Source organism: Orcinus orca, chromosome 2 (assembly GCF_937001465.1).
Source record: "Orcinus orca chromosome 2, mOrcOrc1.1, whole genome shotgun sequence".
In the NCBI taxonomy this organism is placed as follows: Eukaryota; Metazoa; Chordata; class Mammalia; order Artiodactyla; family Delphinidae; genus Orcinus; species Orcinus orca.
The window spans coordinates 111,687,996-111,714,972 of NC_064560.1; the positions used below are offsets into that span (position 1 = coordinate 111,687,996).

The 26,977-nt window shown below is 36.7% G+C and overlaps 1 pseudogene; it reads left to right on the forward strand.

Moving 5' to 3' along the window:
• The first annotated feature begins 10,938 nt into the window (after nucleotides 1-10,938).
• On the forward strand, nucleotides 10,939-11,811 carry LOC101275161 (voltage-dependent anion-selective channel protein 3-like; annotated as a pseudogene).
• Nucleotides 11,812-26,977: the final 15,166 nt, after the last annotated feature.

A 26,977-nucleotide genomic window follows, 5' to 3' on the forward strand; every position in this document is an offset into this window, starting at 1 on the left:
GGGAAAATTCTTAGGAGAGGAATTTCTAGGTTGCCTGTAAATGTATGTTTAAAGTTATAAGAAACTGCCAGACAGTTTTCTAAGGGACTGTATCATTTTGCATCCCCACCAGCAAAGTAGGAGAATTCTCTTACTCATTATCACTTTCAATTTTGTTTAATTTTTAAAGTTTAGTCAATTTGGTATATGTATAGTGGCATCTCATTGTGGTTTTAATTTGCATTTCTCTAATGAATAATAATACTAGAATTACCATATGACCCAGCAATCCCACTACTGTGCATATACCCAGAGAAAATCATAATTCAAAGAGACACATGCACCCCAATGTTCATTGCAGCACTGTTTACAATAGCCAGGTCATGGAAGCAACCTAAATGTCCATTGACAGGCGAATGGTTAAAGAAGTGGTATATACATACAATGGAATATTACTTAGCCATAAAAAGTAATGAAATTGGGTCATTTGTAGAGATGTGGATGGATGTAGAGACTGTCGTACAGAGTGAAGTAAGTCAGAAAGAGAAAAACAAATATCGTATATTAACACATATATGTGGAACCTAGAAAAATGGTACAGATGAACCAGTTTGCAGGGCAGAAATAGAGACACAGATGTAGAGAACAAACGTATGGACACCAAGGGGGGAAAGTGGCAGGGGTGGTGGTGGTGGTGTGATGAATTGGGAGATTGGGATTGACATATACACACTAATATGTATAAAATAGATAACTAATAAGAACCTGCTGCATAAAAAAATAAATAAAATAAAATTAAAAAAATAGTACTAATCATCTTTTCATGCGTTTATTGGCCATTTGTATATCTTCTTTGGTGAAGTGTTTGTTCAAATCTTTTTCTCCTTTTTAATTTTTAAATTAAAAAAATTATTTCATATTCTGCTAATGCTTTATATCTTTATAGGCAATTACTTTGTGATTCTTGAATTCATTTTCAAGTCAGGATCTTAAGCTCTTTTTTTCCTGGATTTCTTGAACTGATGGTTTCTGTGAGAATTATGCTGTGAAAAGCAAAACAGAAAGCTAACCAAAAGTGAAAAATTTGATGAGCAGTGAACACTATCATGACAAATGTTAGAACTCCATACTGTCAGTATGATTCTATAGTTTGCTTGCGGATCTTATGAAATCTAACATATGACTCTCAGAAAACAGAAAGTTAGAGATTGACTGCTTAAATATGTCTTAGACTTAAGATTTGGTCAGGTTCCAGGTGGGAGGCTGTATCCAATTGCTTTTTAGCTCTTTCTCCAATAAGATTTTTTCCTTAACAGGAGGAAGGATTTTTAAAAAATAAATGGTAGTTAAAAACAGGTAAGAAATGAGCAGGCCTCTTGTACTGCACCAGTTACTTATAACTCCATTGTAGAGCCATAGCAGTGCTAATCATCTGGAAGGGACCAAGGGAGGGCCTTATCATTGTATAACAGTGCACTCTATAGTTATGTAATATGCACTTCTCTCTTTGGACCTAATCTGAATTAAAATGCTATTATTTCATTGATAAATATGATATTTAAATTAGCAAATTAAAAATCACCATTAGTGTTAAAATTCCCTCTGATGACACTTCACTATGCAGAACAAGGTAATTACTTTGAGAAATCAGCTATTCCAAGGTAACTGGGCAGTTAAAATATTTTATCAGGTAAATTACCCGTCACCATCAACATTCATCAGGGACTCATTTGGATTTTATTACAGGTTGACATTTACTTATTTGCCCAATTTTTAAAATTACAGCTGTTGCACGATTGCCCCAGGGCACAGCTGTAGAAAATTAGCACACTAATCACATTAATTATCATAAATAAAAGGTTATAAAAGAGCAGCAAGTAACAGCATGGAATTTTTTAAAAGCAACTTAAGACATCCCTAATAATACCTTAAATTTATATAGCACATATAGAAATTGTCAAGTCTCTTTTACCCCTATAGTTTTTAAGTTTAGAAATTCTGTCATAGGGATGCTATTATTGATACCACTTCAGAAATGAAGAAGCGGAAGCCTAAAACAGCTGTTTGGCTGAGCTAAGATGAAACAACTAGATAGGTTCAAAGTCAAGTCAAGAGCTAAGTCTACTGAACTCCCAACACTCCATTTCCCCCCTATATTTCTCTCTTTCAGTGATGAAGAGTAGAATATCATTTACCTTCTATACTCCAGTCTATCAACACCTTCAGTGAACTGAAGATGCAAAATGTATCTTGATCTGCTTGCCTCTTTCCACCTCCAGTGCCACCGGTCTAGTCTAAGCAAACATCATGTCTCATCTGGACTACTTATTGTGATAACTCCCTTCCTTCTTGCCCCCATAAAATCCATATTCTACAGAGTAACCGAAGTGATATTTTTAAAATGTAAATGAGATATAACATTTTTATACTTACAATGATCTATGGATCCATGTAATCTGACCCCCTCTCCAATGTCATCTATCACTCCCTACCTCCTCACTCTGCTCCCTTTTCTCTGACTGTTGAGCATGTCAAGATTGATTCTACCTCTGAGTCTTTGTTCTTGTATTTTGCTCTGTTTGGAATGTTCTGTTTCCAGATTTTTGTGGAACATATTTCAAATTCCTCCTTCTCAGAGAAAGTTTCTTTGATAACTATACCTAATCTGGCTTCTCCTTGTTCCCTTTTCTTTCCCTCATTCTATCCTCCAGTCATTCTTTGTCATATGATTCTTTTTTTATTTGTATAGCGTATTTCTTTTGTTCTCAGGAATTACCTTATCCATGTATTTTTTTACTTGTTTATTGTACATCAGCTCTCATGCATTATAAGAACCATAAGAGCAGACATCTTGTATATCTTGGTCACTTCCTGTAACAGATGCTGTTCATCCTCCACTCATGTCTCTTAAGGCCATCCTGGAAATCACCTGCCCCTTCAGTTGACAGTTCCTATATATTCCAAAAAGCTTTCTACTTCAACACCTTCTGCCTGACGGCATTCTCTGGGCATTCGTCCTGGCAAGCAAGAAATGCCAGAAAGTTGATGCTTCCAGGTACAACCCTCAATCAGTAAATAAAATCAGGAAATCATAAGTAAAGTACACAGTTTTCTCATTCCTCAGGGAGACAGTTATAAGGTCAAAATTATAGGCATGTTTTATATCTTTCAGAGTCTCCAGCATAACTGAGCCCTAGCTGCACACAATAGTAAAAGACTTATTCATGTACATTTCATTGGCTTTCATGTCTTTCTCTTTCCTTAATAAAAACAAAAAAGATACTTATAAAATCATACCCATTTCCATACTGCAGTGCTTGATTGCATTCGTTAATCATTGTGTTGTCCCCTCTCCCTACTCTTTGTTTCTGTCTTCCTTTCTTTTTTCTATCCTAGCTTGTCTTATCCACACTAATGATTTTCCTTTATAATTTCCTTCTCTGGTTCATAGTATTTTATCTTGCACCCATATGATGTTTAACCTTAATTTGCGTGTTTATGTGTAAGTTGAGCACTGAATAATCTGGCGCTTTGTCAACAATTCTTGTGGGGTATATTTAGGTAAACATGGGAATGAATCCCTTGTGACATTCCTTTCTAATACCAAGGAACCAATTTTCATGACAAATACCTGCTGAGTCACCCCAGGTGACTTTGGCTCCTTGTCCTTAGTAATCCATGTTTTCCTCTTTTGTAGTTCAGTTTGTGGCCACCCCCCAAAAAGACTATATTTTCTTGCCTCCCTTGTAAAAAGGTGTGACCCTGTGAATAAATTTTGGCCAGAAGGATGAGAGAGCGAAGGAGATATGGGAATTTCACATTTATGCCTTTGAAAGGAAGAAGTGTGTCTTTTTCTTTCCATGTTCTCTTTCTTTCTGGCTGTAATAAGGATGTGGTCGTGCAACATTCTTGGGCAACATGGAAAAAAGGTTGGATCCTTGCAGCATGGCTAGAACTCCATCACAGTATCTGGTTTCTTATTACTCTGTGAAGCAGGCTGCCATACCAGTGTGGGCTTAACGTGAAGGTGATATAAACTACCTTGTTTCAACTAATCTTGTTTTGCATTTTTGTTCCATGGAGCTGACCCATGGATGGTCCTAATGACTAGAGTTGTCCAGGAGATTTACATTGTCTCATCTCTCTCTTCATTCATTCTCTGTCTCTCTGTCTCTCTTTTTCCCTCTATATATGTTTTATGTATGTATAAAACATACATATATATTTTCATAATAAGCTGGCACAGACCCATAAAAATCAAACACATATAATCAGAACATGTGATATATAAAAAGAACATGCTATATTTCTTAAAAAATGATAGAGTATTTGGAGTGTTTTCTCCTCAAAATAATATATGTATTTATTCTCTTTGGTGTTATCTGTGAGGTCTATGCACAGGTATAATAATAGTACATGGGAAAAATAGCAGTGACACATTCTATACTAGTGTTCTCCTCCCTCCCTTGTAGTCTAGGGGTCCCCAGCTTTATCCTTTTGACAGATGTTAATGTAGGAGTTGAATTATGAGTGGTCTAACAATGGTTGAAAGATAGTAGTGTTTGACATAGTTGTATTAAAGTATCGCTGGAGAAATTATAACACATGAAAGTTAAAATTTATTTTGCTTCTTTGGTGGTTACCTCTAAGCTAATTGTATAATTCAGCCAACTTCACTCTCAGGTATTCTGATTCTGTTTTTAAAATTATAATAGAGAAACTCTACATGTTTGTGTGAATTACATATAAGAAAGACAACACTGTGATACTAAGTAGACTACCTCACAATTTTCCAGCCCACTTCCACTTTCAGATCATGTCGTGAATGGATTAGAATGAAGCAAATGGAGTGTGTGAATGTGCTCCATTTTTCCTCGTGTATTCCTGTGGCTTAGGAATCTCTTGATATGGAGCATCTTGATGTGGTCACCTATCTTCTGGCTTCCAGTTGGGTTATCAGTTATCGTTATCAGTGGTGAGCAAGGAAGGAGATAAAAGATCTCTCTCCCTTCTGGGTGGTCACAGGATGAGTCTTCCTCAAAAGAAAATCAGTGTTCTTCAAGGTGGCTCTGTTCACACAGACATTTTGTCTCCAGGTTTTGATAAGTCTGTTACTCTCTGCCCCTTTAGGCCTAGAGACAGTACCAGCTACAGGGCACACACAGCATTATCCCTTTTGGTGTATCTACCCACAAGTTTTAAATAGCTCATTCATTCTACTCTATTCAAATATCCCCATTTAAGTGTATCATGTATTTTTTCCCCAGTACCCTGACTGGTACAGTTTGCAAATTCAGATTTTAGTGAGTATTTCAAGGGAGATTTCTTTTTCTTTCTTTCTTCCTTTCTTTCTTCCTTCCTTCCTTCTCCCTCCCTCCTTTCTTCCTTTCTTCCTCTCTCCCTCCTTTCTTTTTTTCTTTCTTTCTTTCTTCTTATGATTTTTTTTACTTATTCTTGCACTTGTTTAAATATTACAGTAGATCCAGTAGTTAGAGCAGAAGAGATTTAGGATTGAAAATCATTATGCCAGATTGGAAAACCACATCATGCTAAGTTCTGTAAATAGATTCATAAAAATACACTGAATTCATAAGAACCACAATCATTTTTATCTATTTCTGCTTTTTTGATCCCTAGAGAAACCTTTTTTTCCCCCGAGATCTGTTCTTTCCTCACAAGCCTTATTTTTGTTCTAGCTTAAATCAAACCTCTCCCAGGCTTCTTTTTGGAGGCAAACCTCCTCTTTAGATTAGCATGGAAAATTTTTTCTCTTATTTACCTCTCTTCAGTTTTATTTTATTTTTTGAGGGATTACATTCATAGAGTGAAATACGTCTAAAATGTATATGCTTACTTAGCTAGGACCTTAATCAGGACATGAAATATTTCCACTATCTCATTAAATTCCCTCATGCCCCTTTCCAGTCACTATTGCCCCAACCTAAGGCAAGCAGTGATTGGATTTCTATAACCAAGGTTATAGAAGCTATAAGGTTAGTTCTGCCAGTTCTTGAACTTCATGTAATTGGAACCACAGCATATGTAGTCCTTTGTGTCTAACTTCTTTCGCTCTATATGTTTTTGAAATTCATCTATATTTCTGTGTTATAGGTACTTTGTTCTTTTTTATTGCCGCACAGTATTCCATTGTATGAATATACTACTATTTGCTTATTCTTCTCTTGATGTACATTTGGTTGTTTTCAGTTAGGCTTTTCTTCTTGTACCTCACATTTATTGTAATGGTGAATGTCTGTGACAGTTAGCTGGTAAATTGGATTCTCCCTCCTATTAGTCTTCTCTCATCATCTGTCTCTAGTTGTGAACTCTGGGTTAATATCTAAATATGACTCAGAATTTGACTTTTAAAAAAGGTAATCATTTTGATTCCCAAATAACACAAGATTGAGTATTGATAAACCACTTAACAGAACAATTATAAATTGACATAATTAATAAATAGACTTCATTACAAGTAAGAGCCCAAAAGAGTAATCTCTGGCTTTGGGGAAATAAGAAGTTAAAGTCATCCCCAGTAACATAAACGATACCACAATTACACCTCTGCTTTCCTGATTCAAAGCCACTGCATAAGATTTTGCAAGTTGTGTCTGCTCTAGGGATTCCCAACAGATAAGAGAAAGTGGAACATGATCACACTAATGCTCTGTTCTCAAGCCCTTAGCCCTGGAGTAGGACTGCGTTCCCCAGTTTGCAGCAAGTAAAAGACCCTGTTTTCCACTTCTGTTAAGAATACTTAGTTTGGGGTAAGCCATGAGCTTGTGGAGTGCAGCTACCTGGGGGCTATGCCATTTCAAAGGTTCTACCCTTTGAAAAGCAAATAATTGTAATGAATATCATATTTTTATGAAGACTCTTAAAAGCATATTACTTTCTTTTTAAATTCCTGAAACCTTCATGGAAGACAGTAATTTCAAAGCTCTGGGCAGTTTTCTGTCTTAAAGAGGTTGTAACATGAATTTACCTTTGAGGATTTCCTTTTTAATGAAAAAATTGCAAAACTATGGTCATTTAATTATGTAAACGTAAAGCAAGTATCCACTAATTATCCCTGAGAAAAGCATGAATTAACTTAAAAAAGAATTCTTTTATTTTTAACAAACTTTTTTGGTGTTAGTGAATGTCAAAAGTTTTAATGTAGATTATTAAGAAATGTTGACAGATTATCCCTGGATTTCAAAAGAAATGGAAACTTTCCTCCTAAAAATCAGTGTTAAAAGTGAGAAACCCGTGAATAGAAATTTTAAGACCAGGAAGACAAGTATTCTGGTTAGTACGTATGAATGGGAGTCTGACTATGCATATATTCTGCTTTGTGGTCAGCTGATGGTTTCTTTTTAATGTAAGGATTTAGATTTTACCATCTCTGAACATTTTCACTTAATCTTGGCAGGAATGTTTGTATTTTATCTTGTACAGCAAGTCTTTTATTAGATTGGCAACAGGTGCCACAGAGATTGCAAAAAAAAAAAAAAAAGATACGCAAGCCTGATTTTCACCCCATAGCAGTGGAAAAATAGTAAAAAGGAGATTGGACTGGGTAACAGAAGCTCAACCTGGACCAGTCAGCCGGTGTCCTAGAATTGTCTGAGTACCCAGCTTTAGGATACAATATCCTGCAATTGTATGTGCTGGAATTATTCCATGGATACTCATCAAGTAGGTTCACCTCAGGACGTGGAGATGGGTGTCCTCTGAGAGCTTTGGAAATACTGAGCACAAATCTTTCTTTCAAGAGGAGACAAGAAATGAGGACTGGAAAGATGATCTGGGGCTCTGGCCATGAGGTGTTTTCCTCTCTGAATTTTGTGGTTATTGCCCTTGGAATAAGGGCAGTTAGAAAAGAATATGACATTTTGCAAAAAGTAATTCACTTTGTGCTTCAGGGCTGCACTCAGGAAACCAGGCAGGTGACAGCCTATTGGAAACTGTTAAGAATGGGCCTGGGTTTAAATTTGTGTGTTTGTGTCCTGGTCACATCTAGCAGCACTTCACTACCTGCACTGCACTAATATTTCTTCTTTTATTCTTGAACTTTTGTAAATCTTGTTTAAGTATTGCAGCATTGTCTCAGCTGTCACTGTTGAGGATTAAGGAAAGTGTCTCTCATACAGAACAAAGTCATCCCAGATGTTCTAGCACATACGTAAGTGCTTCAAGAACCGGGGAGGTGGTCAGCAGTGGAGCCAGCCAAATGGATGGTTGAGCTGTAAGGGGCATCATAACAGATATGTAGAATGTATAAGCCTACTCTGAGGTATCTAGAAAGTATTTGGGGAAGTAAGACTAAAGAACAAACCGCTGCAGAGTAGTGGGATGGGATTCTGAGTTGTTGTAATTTCAGGACTACCAAATAATATGACCTTGCTTTGTAATTATAAACTGGTAAAACCTTGTCATGTATAACTATTTTCATTTAATTCTGTAATTTTTTAGAAGATAACCAATGAGGTTTGGTTTCTCCATTCTTGACCAGGCTTGATTAGAATAAATGCGACGGCTTCTGCATCAGCTTCCTATCTTTTCGTAATACCAACCAAAGTGGGCACTGGGGTAGGGGTGGGCATACAAAATTGTATAAATTCAAATTATATTATTTTCTACTTCCACTCATTTATACATAAGTGAGATCCAGTTAAAACAAACATGAAGGGCAGCCTCCCGACAGAAAAGAATATTAAGGGCTCTCAAAAATGGGCAATTTGTAGGCAAGGGGTAGTCATCACCATCATCCATTTGTAAGAATAGCTACCATTTATGGAGTACTTACTTTTTTGCTAATATGCTTCGCATATTTTATCTGAATACTTTTTACAACAATGCGGATGAAGTGTTGTTATTCTTATTTACTGATGACCAAGACAAGGCTCAGAGATGTTAAGCGACTTGCTAAACATAGCACAGCTAATAAGTGACTGTATAGAGATTCAAGCTAAATTTGGGCTGGATCTAATGCTAATGAGTTTGGCCAGCCAGGGTGCTGCCAGAGAGTTTTGTCTAGATTATATATCTGTGAGTTCTTTGGTCTTTCTTTTCTTTTTCTTTTCATTTTTATTTCTTAAGTTAACCAAGCTATCTTCTTTCCATAATACTGTCTATGACTCACTCATCCAAATGATAAGTCTGATTTGTCATTACCTATGGATATATCTCTTGAATACCACTTAAGTTAGCTCATGATTTCCAGTGAGTAGCCAATCTCTTTTCATTGAGCAGAGGCTAGAGGTTCTTTGACTGACATAACATCACTTGCCACATCAGTTCCTAAACTATTTGAATTGTTTGCCTTATGCATCTCCACTCACAGCTAATCAGAAGTTGACTAGAGTTAGGATCAGTGAGATACGAATTAAATCAAATTATCCCTTTATTTAAATCATTAGTCAGAAAGATTTGATTTATGTCTTTCTTTCCTCTACTCCACCAGAACTGTTTACTTGACACAATCTAAGCCATAATACATAATTTTCACAACTCAAACAAGAATGCCAATTTAATTTTTAGAAGCCACACAGTGTACATTTGCAGTGATTTATAATGTTATTTTATCAGATTAATTCTATAGCTGTGTTAGAAAACTGCACATCTAGATTTGCACACCTAGACAGTTTTACATTCATCATCTTCAAAAGCAGTTTCGTCCAGAAAGGGGCATTTTTCACAAGGGTTGGTTTGAGCTATTTCTTAGAGGAGCTGCTTGAATTTTACATAAATGTAGTCTCAAATATGGTGCAAAACTTTACTAAAATATCTGAAACAGAAAGGTCACTTTCGAGTTATACTGCCAGGGTAGGTTTTCTTTGTTTCATGCCATCTTGTCATTAAGTCTCAAATAAATGGAGGCTAGTACATAAAAATACAAATAGTTATTTGCTAGGTACTGTGCTGATCGCTTCACCTCCATGATTTTATTTAATTCTTATACCCGCATTCAGAAGCAGGTTTTATTATTCCTATTTTATTTATCAAAACAAAACAAAACAAACCAGACACAAGGAGGTAAGAGGTAATGTGTCAAAAGCGACAATGTAGGGCTTCCCTGGTGGCGCTGTGGTTAAGAATCCGCCTGTCAATGCAGGGGACACGGGTTCAAGCCCTTGTCCGGGAAGATTCCACATGCTGCAGAGCAAATAAGCCCGTGTACCACAGCTGCGCTCTAGAGCCCGTGAGCCACAACTACTGAAGCCCACATACCTAGAGCCTGTGCTCCGCAACAAGAGAAGCCACCTCAATGAGAAGCCTGCGCACCACAACGAGCAGTAGCCCCCGCTCGCTGCAACTAGAGAAAGCCCACGTGCAGCAACATAGACCCAACTCAGCCAAAAATAAATAAGTAAATAAATAAATAAATAAATTCATATTAAAAAAAGGCCACAATGTAAATTTGATTCAGATCTATGTTAGTATGACTCTAAAACCCATTCTTTAGCCACCATATTGTGTGCTTTCCTGGGCCAAACTTGACATCTAAGTCATTATTTCTGACTGTTTTACTTAAATGGTTGCACTGCCCCTTCTTTGCATCTTCCCTCCTTGATTTGATCCACAGCATTCCTGAAAGTTATTTTACTCTTTTGAAATTTAGCAATTTTTAAAACTGCTCCAATTTGACAAGAAAGAAAAGAGGGGAAAATAGGTCAATCTAGCCTACTTATTTACCAAAGTAAAACAAAAAGGATATACCCATTTTATGTCTGAGACAAGTTAATGTTCAAAAATATTAAGTTACTTATTCAGGTATCAACAAGGACAACTAGGGCCGGCAAAGGAGGCTGATGTCTCTCATTTTAAAACTTTGGAAAATATATGTTGTCATTGTCCTTGTGAGAGTGAACAGTAAATTGCATTGATTTCAAAGATATATTCTTTAACAACAGTAGATATCACTTAAAACTTACTGTATAGGGAGTGGACAGGCCCTCCTGACGGAGTGGACAGGACCTCCGGTCAGAGATATGTATAACACACTGACTTACTGTGACCTAGGAAAGGCTGCCAAGGACATCTTCAACAAAGGGTATGGGTTTGGCATGGTCAAAATAGATCTGAGAATCAAGTCATGTAGTGGAGTGGAATTTTCTACATCTGGTCATGCTTACACTGATAAGGGAAAGGATCAGGCAACCTAGAGACCGAATACAAGATCTGTAACTATGGACTGACCTTCACTCAAAGGTAGAACACAGACAGTACTCTTGGGACAGAAATCTCTTTGGAGAATAAGTTGGCTGAAGGCTTGAAATTGACTCTTTTTGATACCATATTTGTACTGAACACAGGAAAGAAGAGTGGGAAATTGAAGGCCTCCTATAAATGGGATTGTTTCAGTCTTGGCAGTAACTTTGACATAGATTTTTCGGAACCAACCATCTTTGGCTGGGCTGTGTTGGCCTTTGAAGGTTGGCTTGCTGGCCATCAGGTGAGTTTTGACACAGCCAAATGCAAACTGTCTCAGAATAATTTTTCCCTGGGTTACAAGGCCGCAGACTTCCAGCTGCACACTCAGGTGAACGATGACACTGAATTTGGAGGGTCAATCTACCAGAAAGTGAACGAGAAGATTGAAATATCGATAAACCTCGCGTGGATGGCCAGCAGTACCAACAGCCATTTTGGCATTGCTGCTAAGTACAAGCTGGGTTGTAGAACTTCTCTGTCTGCTAAAGTAAATAATGCCAGTCTGATTGGACTGGGTTATTCTCAGACCCTTTCCGACCAGGAGTGAAACCGACTGTGTCAGCAATAATCAATGGAAAGAACTTTAATGCAGGAGGGCACAAGGTCGGGCTGGGATTTGAGCTAGAAGCTTAATGTGGTTTTGAGTAAAGCATCAGCTTTGTCCCTGGAGGTGAAGAGAAATGAACCCACTGTGTTTTGGCTTAAAATTCTGTGAAATTTCAAAAGTGTGAACTTTTATTCTTCCAAAGAAATATAATCCTCCCCACACTGAGGGCTAGATATTGAGCCCATCCTAAGGGAGGTGCTTGAAGGCATGCCCGGAAGTTGTCATGTTTGTGCCACATTTCAGTTCAGTTCTGTAGTGTTGTTTTAAATGTTTTCCTCAGAGACGGTGCAGTGTCATGTAACAAAGGAGGTGACCCAACCCTCCAGTTGTCCATCACGTCCTGCATGTCCCACACCACTTTTTCATGACCTTGTAATATATTGGCCTCTGTGTGGTAGTGGACTCTTTGGTTTTGCATCAGAGTAAAATAAAGTAAACCCATCACATTTAGAACATTAAAAAACAAACAAAAAACAAAAGTACTGTATAAAAAGATAAAGTTTAGAGGTCACCATCTCTAAAAAGGAAGGATGGACTTTGATTTCCTAAGATTAGGATCCAAAATACAATGTGTATCATAGTATGTGAAGCTAGGGCAATAATGAAAAGGAAAGAAAATGGAAGCAATTATTCCTTTTATTCATGGTCAGAAGTTACACATAAAAGACTTTATAGTGCATTAATGGAATAAATATTAAATACAATGGATGGGTATAGGGAGATTTTCCAAGAAAAAACATAATGTGTTAAATTCGAAGAATTCAACAAAGTGTTAAATCTATTTAAAAGTAGCTATGTAATAGTACCATCATAAAATTTTTAATTACCCCTAAGAGTTCATGGTAATTGAATCACTGAATGAAAATGCAAACTGTTTTCTGAAGACTTCTTACAGTTAGGTAATACATGAAAACAAATGTGCAGTTAGCATAAGTCAGAAAATTTTAAAAAATTGGTCAAGAAACACTGCAGTCATCTGAACAAGAAAGAAAAAATCCATCCAAATAAGAAGAATGAAAAAAATTTTAAGTAATGTTACTAAATAGACAAGTTTCTGGAAAATCTCAAATGACTAACGATGACATAGCACTCATTAAAGGGAATTGATACTATTCTAACACCTTGAAAAATGAGGAACAAATTTAATTAGATGATAATCTTAGTTTTAAAATGTGAAATAATATTATTGTATTTTCTAGTATCTTGGTTTCTTCTGACATCATAAATAAGCCACACAAGCAATATGACAACACTCAAAAATAACACATTATCATTCTCTTTACTTATTATATTATTGGTATTAGAAGTCTATTAGACACAGCTAATCTGTCCCTAACACTCTTACCTTCCTCAATTTGTATTCAGCTTCAGAATGCGAAACCCATTTATCCCCATCTGTGGCTAGCCTTGACTGCTTTCTCTGTCTGCTTCATTCTGGCAGTTTGGGCACCCCAACTAAGTAAAAATGTTCTGTATTGATACTTCAAATTCATAGAAAGATGATAAAAATGAATTTCTCAATTCTGTACAAAGATACAGACAACTCACTTTGTTTCATTCATTCTTCATGGTTTTTGTATTTTTAATTCCATATATATGGAAGTAGAAAATACATAATATATATAATATTATAATGTATTATTATATAATATTTTGTATTTATATAAATTTATATTTATAAATCATATATACATTTTTTTAAAAATTCACATACCCTCAACTGTCTTTTGATTAATCTCAATCCAAAGGTAAACTACAGAATTTTAAAATGTGTAGAAGTTTAAGGCTATTTGATTAAAGAATGGTTTTCACAAAGATAAATATTATTTTGGTTATGTGTCTATAAGGTGTCTTTTGCAAGTATTTTAATTTAATGACCTTTTATAGTTCTGTCTGAGCCAATGAATCTTGCATTGCTGAACTGGGTAAGAAACTTTGGAACATTTTAGAAATAGAGGTTGAAGAACTAAGTGTGTCTACAGATAAATATTCTTCAAAATAGTGATTGGTCTTGGTGGCAAAGCTTTGCTTTTGTGATAAAAAATCTTGCTAACGGTGTTTTAATTGAAACTTTTAATCTAAATGTTGTCTGAATCCTGTTAAATGTTGCTTTCCTGCCTCAATTCAAATTTTCTTAATCTTCATTTTCACATTGAATATTGTTATACTGTCTGCCTCATTATGCTAAAGAAAGATGAAGTAAGCTATTAACATTCTGAATGGCCTATGAGATGTTATGATATAAAATGTCATTCATTTTTATGAGTTGGCTGTCAGTGTGGGCTGCAATAAAGTTATAATTCATCCCTGGCATCATGTGATGCCTGATATTGCTGCAAAATCCTTATTAAAATTTCAATAATTGTGAATTAAAACAAAAGTAGATGGTGCTTTTATGAAATGGTTGTTTCTGAAAGTCGGGTGGTACAGAACAGGGCTCTACAAGATAGACATTATTTGTTGTAGCTTCAAATCATCATAATTCCACTGTTATTTTCTTTACTGAAAAAAAAAAATTGGACTCAGAATCACTCGAAACTTTCAGCTGCAGAACCTGGTATGCTTATACTGAGAGAAAAGTGAGATGATAAAGCTGTATCGTTGCTTCACCAAGTCTACCCTTAAATTGCTGCATGATGTCATTTGCCAGAAAACCTGAGAGTTGTAATTTGAATAGATTCTTCTATTTAAATATTTGGAAGGGAAGGGGCAGTCAGTGTTTTACATGTCGTCTCATTGTCACATTAAATGTATGTTAATGTAGCATTCAGCTTGCAAATTTCCTCACACAAAATAGAAAACAACTACAAGAAAGATTCTCCTAGGACAGATAAAGCTTTATTATTTGAGCATATGTTACCAAAAGAAGCAAACCATCATTCAAAACAAAGGAATTTATACTCAGAGTTCTCTTGTGTATTATTTATGGAAAGAATGTAGTTGCAAAGATAAGAAATATTTTATTTATTATTTATTTTTAATTCTTTCATTGAAGTATAGGAAATATTTTGAATTAAGTAGATGATAAATGTCATTGTAATGAATGTGATTGGGAAAGAGTATATAAAGGAAGAATAGTAATTTGTGTCATATGTTTCATAGCATTTATGTTCATCTCTATCATCTTAAATTACTGTAGCTTGAGGATAGAAATTTGGTGCTTTTAAAGATTTGTCTAACTTTAGTGCTAGTAAGATGCTATACTCAGAGTGAACTTGACAAATCTGAAATATGATTTGTGTGACAGTATAAAGGCAGCCTACCTAAAAATAGCTTCATCCACTGAGCTGTCATGGCACCTTAAATTCTACGAATTAATAAAGAATCTTTATCTTTATTATGAATCTTTACCCATGAGTCTTTCTTATTCACTAATATTGTAGTAGTGTGTTGTTTTTGTTGTTCTGTTTTGTTTTATTCTCCACTGGACGTGTGGGTTGGTGAGATCTTCCACTACACTTCAGAATATTTGTATCTTCTGGCCACCAGTTGCCATTTCCATGGCTTCTATCAAGTGAACCTAGTTGCACCTGGCGATGGTATGGATAATTGAGAAAGTATAAAAAATATCATGGAATCAGCAAAAAATATGCCAATTCTATGAAGCTTCAATAGAGTAACAGCCTAGTTCCATCTCTAGGTGTAATCCATGGATCATGTGCGTTGGAATCATCTGGAATGCCTATTAAAATGTTGATTTCAGGATCCTACCTCAGAGCTACTGAGGTAGAATTTGTATGCAGTTTGCTTGATGATTAGCCTGTTACAAACTCCGAGATGATTTCCGTGGACATGGAAGCTTATTTTAGTGGTGTAAATATTTGTCAGTGATGGCTCCTATGTTGCTTTGAATCCAACAGTAACCTTTGTTCAAAAAAATACATCAGAGCGTACTATGGAAACAATTTTCAAACCATTCAAGAATAGACCAGTAATTTTGTCATGAAAATCAACTTTTCAAATACTTCTTTTTTTCCCATTTATTTTATTTAAAAAATGTGTTGCTTCTAGATTGAGCCTTTTAGCCTTGACCCTGTGGTCATCATCTTGAAGGACCATTTCATTTACTATTTCTGAGCATTTGAGGAGGCAATGTAGAGCAGTAGATCATAGTTAGAACATGTAGTTCTCTAGTTGCTTTAGGTGTAAGGTTTTCTTTCCAGCAGAAAACAGATGGTACACTAGATAGTTGGGTACCAGGGATGAGGCAAGGGACTGAGGGCATAAACTTTAAGAAGGCACTCACTCTGAAGTTTGTGAAAGCACCCTAGGTGCAATCGTCCTTTAAAGGGCTAGTGGAATACCTAGGATTTCCAGAGTAATGACGTCAGGGGAATAGTTACCAGAACTCAGAGAGGATATGGCACCTAACAGAAGTTGTAACCTTTGATAGAGGAAGGCCTGATGCCAGCAGCCACCTTACAAGGAGGAAACCAGAGTAATAAATATGCAGCTATCCCTCTTCTGCCTTCTTTTATTTGCTGAACTTAACCAGAAGCTGGAGGGAAAGAGAAATCTTCACTGGAGTCCATACTCCAAGTCAGCTTTCCAGGGTCCCAGCAGGGTGGGGAAGACTGGGAAGTGGATCTGTGGTGAGAGAGACAAAAGGCACTGGGACAAGATAAAGAGTCAGAGTGCCTGGGCTTCCCAGTTCTCCACTGTCTATCTTAACGTCTTAGGGCCTTGCTCATCTCATCTATGCAGGAATAATAGCATCTGCCTCATAGAGTTATTTTTAGGATTAAATTAAATAATACCTATAAGGACTTGATTTATTTATTTACTTAAATTTTTATTGGAGTGTAGTTGATTTACAGTGGTGTGTTAGTTTCAGGTATACAGCAAAGTGAATCAGTGATACATATACATGTATGCACTCTTTTTTAGATTCTTTTCCCATATAGGCCATTACAGAGTATTGAGTAGAGTTCCCTGTGCTATACAGTAGGTCCTTCTTAGTTACCTATTTCATATATAGTAGTGTGTATATGTCAATACCAATCTCCCAATTTATCCCTCCCCCTCTTACCTGCGGTAACCATAAGTTTGTTTTCTATATCTGTAACTCTATTTCTGTTTTGTAGATAAGTTCATTTGTACCCTTTCGTTAGATTCCGCATGCATCATAAGTGATATCATACGATGTTTGTCTTCGTCTGACTTATTTCACTCAGTATGACAATCTCTAGGTCTATCCATGTTACTGCAAATGGCATTATTTCATTCTTTCTAATGGCTGAGTAACATTCCATTGTATATATGTACCACATCTTCTTTATCCATTAATCTGTCGATGGATATTTAGGTTGCTTCCATGTCTTGGCTATTCTAAACAGTGCTGCAATGAACATTGGGGGGCATGTATTATTTCAGACCATGTTTTTCTCCAAATATATGCCCGGGAGTGGGATCATGTGGTAGCTCTGTTTTAGTTTTTTTTACGGAACCTCCATACTATTCTCCATAGTGGCTGTACCAATTTAGATTCCCACCAACAGTGTAGGAGGGTTCCCTTCTCTCCATACCCTCTCCAGCATTTACTCTTTGTGGGCTTTTTGATGATAGCCATTGTGACTGGTGTCTGGTGATATCTCATTGTAGTTTTGATTTGCATTTCTCTAATAATTAACGATGTTGAACATCTTTTCACATGCCTCTTGGCCATGTGTATGTCTTCTTTGGAGAAATGTTTATTTAGGTCTTCTGCCCAGTTTTTAATCGGGTAGTTTTTTTTTTTTTTTTTTTGATATTAAGCTGCATGAACTATTTGTAAATTTTGGAGACTAATCCCTTTTAGGTTGCATTGTTTGCAAATATTTTCTCCCACTCTCTGGGTTTGTTCATTTTGTTTATGGTTTCCTTTGCTGTGCAAAAGCTTTTGAGGTTAATTAGTTCCAATTTGTTTATTTTTTATTTTTATTTCCATTATTCTGGGAGATGGATTAAAAATGATATTGCTGTAATTTATGTCAGAGAATGTTCTGCCTATGTTTTCCTCTAAGAGTTTTATTGTGTCTGGTCTTACATTTATTGTGTCTGGCCATTTTGAGTTTATTTTTGTGTATGGTTTCAAAGAGTGTTCTAATTTCATTTTTTTACATATAGCTGCCAGTTTTCCCAGCACCATTTATTGAAGAGACTGTCTTTCCTCCATTATATAGTCTTGTCTCCTTTTTCGTAGATTAATTGACCATAGATGTGTGGGTTAATTTCTGGGCTTTCTATCCTGTTCCATAGACCTATATTTCTATTTTTGTGCCAGTACCGAACTGTTTTGATGACTATAGCTTTGTAGTATAGTCTGAAGTCAGGGAGCCTGATTCCCCCAGGTCCATTTTTATTTCTCAATATTGCTTTGGCTATTTGGGGTCTTTTGTGTCTCCATACAAATTTTAAGATTTCTTTGTTCTAGTTCTGTGAAAAATGCCATTGGTAATTTGATAGGGATTGCATTGAATCTGTAGATTGCTTTGGGTAGTGTAGTCATTTTGGCAATACTGATTCTTTCAATCCAAGAACATGGTATATTTTTTTATCTTTCGTGTTGTCTTCAATTTCTTTCATCAGCATTTTATACTTTTCAGAATACAGGTCTTTTGTCTCCTTAGGTAGGTTTATTCCTAGGTATTTTATTCTCTTTTACATGATAGTAAATGGGATGGTTTCTTTAATTTCTCCTTCTAATCTTTTGTTGTTAGTGTATAGAAATGCAAGAGATTTATGTGTTTTAATTTCATAACCTGCAACTTTACCTAATTCATTGATGAGCTGTAGTAGTTTTCTGGTAGCATCTTTAGGATTTTCTACATATAGTATCATGTTGACTGCCAACAGTGACAGTTTTACTTCTTCTTTTCCAATCTGGATTCCTTTTATTCCTCCTCCTTCTCTGATTGTCGTAGCTAGGACTTCCAAAACGATGTTGAGTAAAAGTGGCTAGAGTGGACATTCTTCTCTTTCTCCTTGCTCCTGATCTTAGAGGAAATGCTTTCAGCTTTTCTCTGTTGAGTGTGATGTTAGCTGTAGGTTTGTCTTATATAACCTTTATATGTTGAGGTATATTTTCTCTGTGCCCACGTTCTGGAGAGTTTTTTTCATAAATCAGTGTTGAATTATGTCAAAAGCTTTCTCTGCATCTATTGAGATGATCATATGTTTTTTATTCTTCTAATTTGTTAATGTGGTGTATCACACTAATTGATTTGCAGATATTGAAAAATCCTTGCATTGCTGGGATAAATACCTCTTGATCATGGTGTATGATCCTTTTAATGTATTGTTGGATTCTGATTGCTAGTATTTTGTTGAGGATTTTTGTGTCTATATTCCTCAGTGATATTGGCCTGTAATTTTCTTTTTTTGTGGTATCTTTATCTGGTTTTGGTATTAAGGTGATAGTGACCTCATACAATGAGTTTGGGAGTTTTCCTTCCTCTGCAATTTTTTGGAACAGTTTCAGAAGGATGGGTGTTAAGCTTTCTCTAAATGTTTGATAGAATTTGCCTGTGAAGCCATCTGGTCCTGGACTTTTGTTTGTTGGGAATTTTTTAATCACAATTTCAATTTTAGTACTTGTGATTGGTCTGTTCATATTTTCTGTTTCTCCCTGGTTCAGTCTTGGAAGGTTATATCTTTCTAGGAATTTGTCCATTTCTTCTAGGTTGTCCATTTTATTGATGTAGAGTTGCTGGTTGTAGTCTTTTATGATCCTTTGTATTTCTGTGGCGTCCACTGTAACTTCTTTTTCATTTCTAATTTTATTGATTTGAGTCCTCTCCCTTTTTTTCTTGATGAGTCTGGCTAAAGGTTTATCAATTTTGTTTAACTTCTCAAAGAACCAGCTTTTAGGGTCATTGATTTATGCTATTGTTTTCTTTGTCTCTATTTCATTTATTCCTGTTCTGAGGTTTATGATTTCTTTCCTTCTACTAACTTTGGGTTTTGTTTGTTCTTCTTTCTCTAGTTGCTTTAGGTATAAGGTTAGGTTGTTTATTTGAGATTTTTCTTGTTTCTTGAGGTAAAATTGTACTGCTATAAACTACCCTCTTAGAACTGCTTCTGCTGCATCCCATTGGTTTTGGGTCATCGTGTTTTTGTTGTCATTTGTCTCTAGGTATTTTTTTGATTTCCTCTTTGATTTCTTCAGTGATTCATTGGTTATTTAGTAACATACTGTTTAGCCTCCATGTGTTTGTGTTGTTTATGTTTTTTTTTTCCTGTAATTGATTTCTAATCTCATAGTGTTGTGGTTGGAAAAGATGCTTGATATGGCTTCAAGTATCTGAGATTTACAGAGGCTTGCTTTGTGGCCCATCATGTGACCAATTCTGGACAATATTCCATGTGCATATAAGAAGAATGTGTATTCTGCTGCTTTTGTCAAACGTTCTATAAATATCAGTTGAGTCCATCTGCTCTAATGTGTCATATAAGGCCTGTGTTTCCTTATTGATTTTCTGTCTGGATGGTCTCTCCATTGATGAAAATGGGGTGTTAAAGTCCCCCATTATTATTGTGTTACTGTTGATTTCCCCTTTTATGGCTGTTAGCATTTGCTTTATATATTGAGTTGCTCCTATGTTGGGTGCATATATTTACAATTGTTATATCTTCCTCTTGGATTGATCATTATGTAGTGTCCTTCCTTGTCTCTTGTAACAGTCTTTAGTTTAAAGTCTATTTTGTCTAATATGAGTATTGCTAGTCCTGCTTTCTTTTGATTTCCATTTGCATGGAATATCTTTTTCCATACCTGCACTTTCAGTCTGTATGTTTCCCTAGGTCTGAAGTGGGTCTCTTGTAGACAGCATATGTATGAGTCTTGTTTTCGTATACATTCAGCCAGTCTCTATATTTTGGTTGGAGCCTTTACCACATTTACATTTAAGGTAATTATCAATATGTGTGTTCCTATTGCCATTTTTAAAATTGTTTTGGGTTTGTTTTTGTAGGTCTTTTTCTTCCCTTCCTGTTTTGTTCTCTTCTCTTGTGGTTTGATGACCCTCTTTATTGTTGTGTTTGTGTTACTTTTTCTTTTTTGTGTGTGTATCTGTTGTAGTTTTTCAGTTTGCATTTCTCATGAGGTGATGATACAGCAGTCTGTATATTTATAAGGCTGTTTTAAGTTGCTGGTCTCTTTCCCACATAGAGAAGTTCCTTTACTTTTACTGTAAGCTTGTCTGGTGGTGCTGAATTCTCTTAGCTTTTGCTTTTCTATAAAGCTTTTGATTTTTCTGTCGAATCTGAATGAGAACTTTGATGGGTAGAGTATTCTTGGTTGTAGATTTTTCCTTTTCATCACTTTAAATGTATCATGCCACTCCCTTCTGGCCTGCAGAGTTTGATAACCTTATGGGGATACCCTTGTATGTTATTTGTTGCTTTTCCCTTCTTGCTTTTAATATTTTTTCTTTCTATTTAATTTTTGTTAGTTTGATTAATATGTATCTCGGTGTGTTCCTCCTTGGGGTTATCCTGTATGGGACTCTCTGTGCTTCCTGGACTTTGGTGACTATTTCTTTTCCCATGTTAGGGAAGTTTTCAATTATAATCTCTTCAAATATTTTCTCAGGCCCTTCTATTTTTCTTCTTCTTCTGGGACCCCAATAATTTGAATGTTGGTGTGTTTAATGTTGTCCCTGAGGTCTCTGAGACTGTCCTCATTTCTTTTCATTCTTTTTTCTTTATTCTGTTCCATGGCAGTTATTTCCACCATTCTGTCTTCCGGCTCACTTATTCATTCTTCTGCTTCAGTTATTCTGCTATTGATTCCTTCTAGTGTATTTTTCATTTCAGTTATTGTTCATCTCTGTTTGTTCTTCAGTTCTTCTAGGCCTTTGTTAAACATTTCTTGTATATTCTTGATCCGTGCCTCCTTTCTCTTTCCGAGATCTTGGATCATCTTTACTATCATTACCTTGAATTTTTTTTTCAGGTAGATTGCATATCTCCTCTTCATTTAGTTGTTACTGTAGGTTTTTATCTTGATTCTTTATCTGCCACATATTTCTTTGTCACCTCATTTTGTCTAACTTACTGTGTTTGTGGTTTCCTTTCCACAGGCTACAGGACTATAGTTCCTCTTGCTTCTGGCTTGTGCCCCCTGGTGTGTGAGGTTGGTCCAGAGGCTTGTGCCACTATCCTCTTGATTGGGGGTTTGACTGGTGTTGTGGCAACCAGAGCATGACCTGGATATTTAGTGGGGCCTCCCCTTTGCTCTGTGGCTGTCACTGCTCTTTCAGGGACAGGGTCTGCTCACTAGTTGTTTGAGTAGAGGCCCCCTGATCTGTTTCTTAGCAGTGTTTCTTATCTACGGTGTGAGGTAGGCAGGATTGGAGCACTCCCACTGGGAGAGAAGCCACTGAGTATTACTCCTCTGGATCTGTTCACCTGTGAATGTGCTCTGTTATGTCCCCTTTTGCTCATTGTGTAGGCTTACAAAATACACTGGTGTTGGCACTGCTCTCAGTCCCACCTTAATTGTGGATATGCCAGCAATTGGCCCTGGTGACTCCCAGACATTGTTTTCACCGGGCCACCAGCACAGATCCGCTGAGGTCATGTCCCAGGACTGCAGTAATCATGCACCTGGAACCACTGTGGGAGCTAAGGAGGCAGCTTAGACTCTTGCCTGGCCCAACCCCCATGTGTACCTGCCCACAAAGCCTACAGCTTCTGAAGCCAGACCCATCACAGCTGCAGGAGCACTTGTTGTCCTTTCAGATTTTTTGCAGGCACTGAATTTAGGAAGCTGTCAAGGATGGTATAACTCTGTGGTCTGTGCAGCCGTGAGGAGAGATTTCACCTCTTCTTCCTTAGTCACATGGCCATTGGGGCTCAGCTGTGGTTTCACCCTCACCTCTGCCTGTGTTCCTCCCACCACAGTTGGATCCAGAGGTTGTTGGAGAACACAAGCCCATCAGGCAGGAAGAAGCCAAGGTGGTGATAGGGGGTGAGTGGGCCACCCAGGCAGGAGGGTGCTGGGGTAGCGATTGGAAAATGCGAGCCCATCAGGTGGTGATCTGGGTAAGTGGGTCATCCAGGCATGGGGCAGGGGTGACGGAGGAGGAGACGGCAGGGGCGTGAGAGCCAACTCTAGCAGGAGCCCTTCTTAGTGCCTGTGGAGGCAGGGGCTGGTGTGTGAGGAGAGAGGCTGCAGTGGGCAGCCGCTCTTTGCATGCCACTCAGTAGTGGAGCTTTGCTTCTGTAGCAGTCCAGGTTTCCTCCACAAGAAGTCCTGGTTGCAGAACCCCTCACTCCCATCCCCTTGGACCATCTCCTCACAGCCAACAGCAGTCCATCCCCAGGTCAGCTCTCCAAACCCCACATTCCAGCTCCTGGCCCCCGTGCACACTGACAGACACCTGTCTCAGTCTGGGGCATACAGTGCTGTGGCACAGACCATCTGTGTAGGTCTCACTCTGTCATGCCTTCCACAGACCAGTTGCTGGGCTCTCCTCCAAGCCCCCAAAGCTCCCCTTCTGTCCCAGCTGATCTCCCCGCCAGTGAGGGGGCTTCCCCAGGTGTGGGAATTTTTTCTCACCTTAGCTCCCTGCCAGGTACACAGGTCCCATCCTGCTTCCTCTCCTCTTCCTTTTCCCTTCTTCTTTCTTTCATCCCACCTGTTTACAGGGGGATGTTTACAGGGGGATCTTTCTTGTCCTTTTTGGTGTCACAGGTCCTCTGCTAGTGTTCAGCAGGTGCTCTGTGAGAATTGTTCCATTTGTAGATGTATTCTTGATGTGTTTGTGGGGAGAGGTTAACTCTACATCATCCTACTCCTCCGCCATCTTGGAAAGTCAGCCCTATAAAGACTTTAAACAGGACCTGCCACATATAAATCATGACATAAATGTTACCCAGTATTATTTTTAATAGTGTTACAGTGGATTCATGAATTTCAGGTGAGATTCAAAGCATTTAGTCTAATTACGGTATATCAGAGAGCATGTAGTAATCACTTCCTACAGGCAAGAATTGCCATCCTAAAGGACTAAAGGGAAATGAAATGTTGTCTCCCAATGGAATGTGGTGTGTCTTCCCTTTCACAAAAATTCTTTGTGTCTCTCTGTTGTCACTTCAGTCACTTTTTTAAAAAATGCATTTTAAAATTGTTTATTAAGGTAAAAATTGTACATAATAAAATTTGCCCTTTTTAAGTGTATTGCTTGATGACTTCCGACAAATGTTTGTATGTATATAACCACCACCAAAATCAAAGCATAGAATATATCCTTTACTCAGATTGTTCCTTCCTGCCAGTTTTCAGTCATTCTTCTCTCTCCTCAACTCTTGCCTCCAAGAAAAGAACTGATCTGAGTTGTGGTCTTGATAGTTTTGTCTTTCCTAGTTTGTCATATAAATAGGATCATAGTGTATATAGTCTTATTTTTTGTCTTCTTTCATTAGCCTAATGTTTTTTGAGATTTAATTCATGTTGTTATAAGTATCAGAGCTATATAACTTTGTATAGACAAGTAATATTTTATTGTATGGATATACTAAAATTTACTTATTGTGTTAGTCAAGGTTCTCCAGAGAAACAGAATCAGTAGGATGGAGACGTGTGTGTGTACATATCTCCAATAGTGCGAGCTGATGGTGTAAATCCTGGTCTGAGTTGAAAGGCCCAAGAACCGGGAGTGCTGATGTCCTGTCTGAGGGCAGGAGAAGACGGATATCACAGCTAAGACAAAGAAAGTAAATTCACCCTTCCACTGCCTTTTTGTTCTTTTCAGGCCTTCAACAGATTGGATGATGCCCATCCACACTGGTGAGGGTGATCTTCTTTACTTAGTCTACCAATTCAAATGCAAATCTATTCCAGAAACATTCTCACAGACATACTCAGAATTAATGTTTTACCAGGATATTTGGATATCCCTCAGCCTAGTCAAGTTGACACATAAAATTAACTATCACATGTATCAATCAGTTGGACTCTTTCTAGTTCTTAAAAATTATGAATAAAGGTATTATTAATTTTTACATATAGATCTTTGTGTAGACCTAAGTTTTTTTCCTTCTTGTGTAATATCCAATAGTGAGATTTCTGAGTCATATGGTAAAATTATATTTTTCTTTAGAAGAAACAGACAAAATGCTTTCTAAACTACTGTGACATTTTGTCTTTCAAACACATTTTTTTAAAATTTTTTATTGTCTCTTTTCCCCCCTATTTTAGTGATTGCTCTAGGGCTTACAATATACAGTTTTAACTTATCTCAGTGAACCATCAAATAATATTATACCATTTTAGATGTAATGTAAGAATCTTACAACATTATATTTCTGTTTCTCTCTCTTTGGACTGTGTTGTTTTCCTATATATGTAATAAAAGCCACAATATATTAGTATTTTTTTTCTATATGCTGAAAATTATCTTCTAAAGAGATTAAATATAAAGATAATATTTTTTATTTACTAACTCATTGCTAACTCTTTAATCAGACCTAATACTCTTCATTCTTAGTGTACATCTAAATTTCCATCTGGTATTATTTTCCTTTTGCCAAAGAACTTTTTAACATTTGTTATAGTGCAGTCCTGTTGGCAATAAATTTTCTTAGCTATTGTTTAGCTAAAAAAAAAAACCCTTTATTACACCCTTTTTTTAAGATACTTTTGCTGTGTATGGAATTTTAATTTGACAGTATTTTCTTTTAGTACTTTAAATATTTTTTATTGTTCCATGATTTGGAAAGTGTATGATGAGAGGTGTGCTGTAATTTTAATTTTGTTTCGCTGATTGAAATGTTTCACCCTATGGAAGTCTTCAATATTTTCTATTTATCTTTGGATCTTAGCCTTTTAACAATTAAATGCCTAGGAGTTTTTTTCTTTGAATTTATACTCTCTAGGGTCCATTGTGTTTCTTTTATTTGTGTATTATTATCATATGTAAATATTGGAAAATTCTTGGCCATGATTTCTTTATCTCTTTAAATATTTCTCCTGCCCTTTTGTGTCTGTCTGTCTGTCTCTTCTTTCTCTGGGATTCCAATTACAGATATATTCTTATGTTTTATTTTGCCTCACAGATTTTGAATGTATTTTTTTTCTCTTTGTTGTTATTGTTAGCTAACTTGTTTGTTTTTTAGTCTTTTCTTTTTTCCTTTGTGTTTCTGTTGGGATCGTTACTATCAAACTATCTTAAAGTACAATTTTTCTTTTCTTTGCTGTGTCCAATCTGCTAATAGAACCATCAAAGGAATTCTTTAGGTCAGATCATATTTTAAAAAATTTCTAACATATCCATTTGATCCTTTTTATAGTTTCTGATTCTGTTCAAATTTGCTGATCATGTACATTGTCCAATTTTTCCACTAGATTATTTAACGTATTAATCATGCTTATTTCAATATAGTTTCTATATCTGGGCATATCTAGATCTGGTTCTGTTAAGTGTCTTATCTCTTGACAATGGGTCCATTTTTCTTGTTTTTTTTTCTTTTTCTGTGTATGCCTTATAACTTTTATGTCTAAAATGATGCACATTGTGATAAAAGAACAATAGAGACTGAAGTATGTATAATTTATGCCCAGAAATGTGCACACTGTAGTTAAGGCATTTGTGTGTAGCTAAAGTCAGTCTAGTCAGTAATTGTACTGAGTTTATGTTTTTTGTTTCTATAGTTAGCTTCAGTGAACCATAGGTTTCAAATTTCTGTTGTAGTGGACTGCCTTACCTTGCCCTTGTCTGTGACCTGGAGTTCCAGAAGATTTTCTCAGTTATCCCTTCGCTACCCTACGCTTTCAGCAGGCCCTGTGTGCTGCCCTGTATGCTTGCATAACATAGTCGTTCTCTCTGTGCTCTAGCTTCTTCTTTTGTCACAGACTGTTATTGCTTATGATTTGGTAAAGGATCATGGTGGGTGCAGGGAGATATCTCTATTCTTCTGCTCCAACATCAGTCTGAGGCAGGCATTGTGTGTGTGAGTATCAGGGGTAGATCTTTTTCAATTTTTCTCATCCTTCTCTAATGGCAGACAACTCCTGACTTTAACATAGTGCAAGATGAGTTATCTCTCTCTTTGCCTCCCTTTCCATTGCAGTCTAACTTTGCCTTTTATTGGTGGTAGTGAGGGAAAAGTTGAGTACACGTGGCAGTAGCACTCTATATATCATATAGTAGCATCTGGTGCACAAAAGGATTTTCCCTCCTCCCCAAATGGCAGCCAACTTTTTTGTGG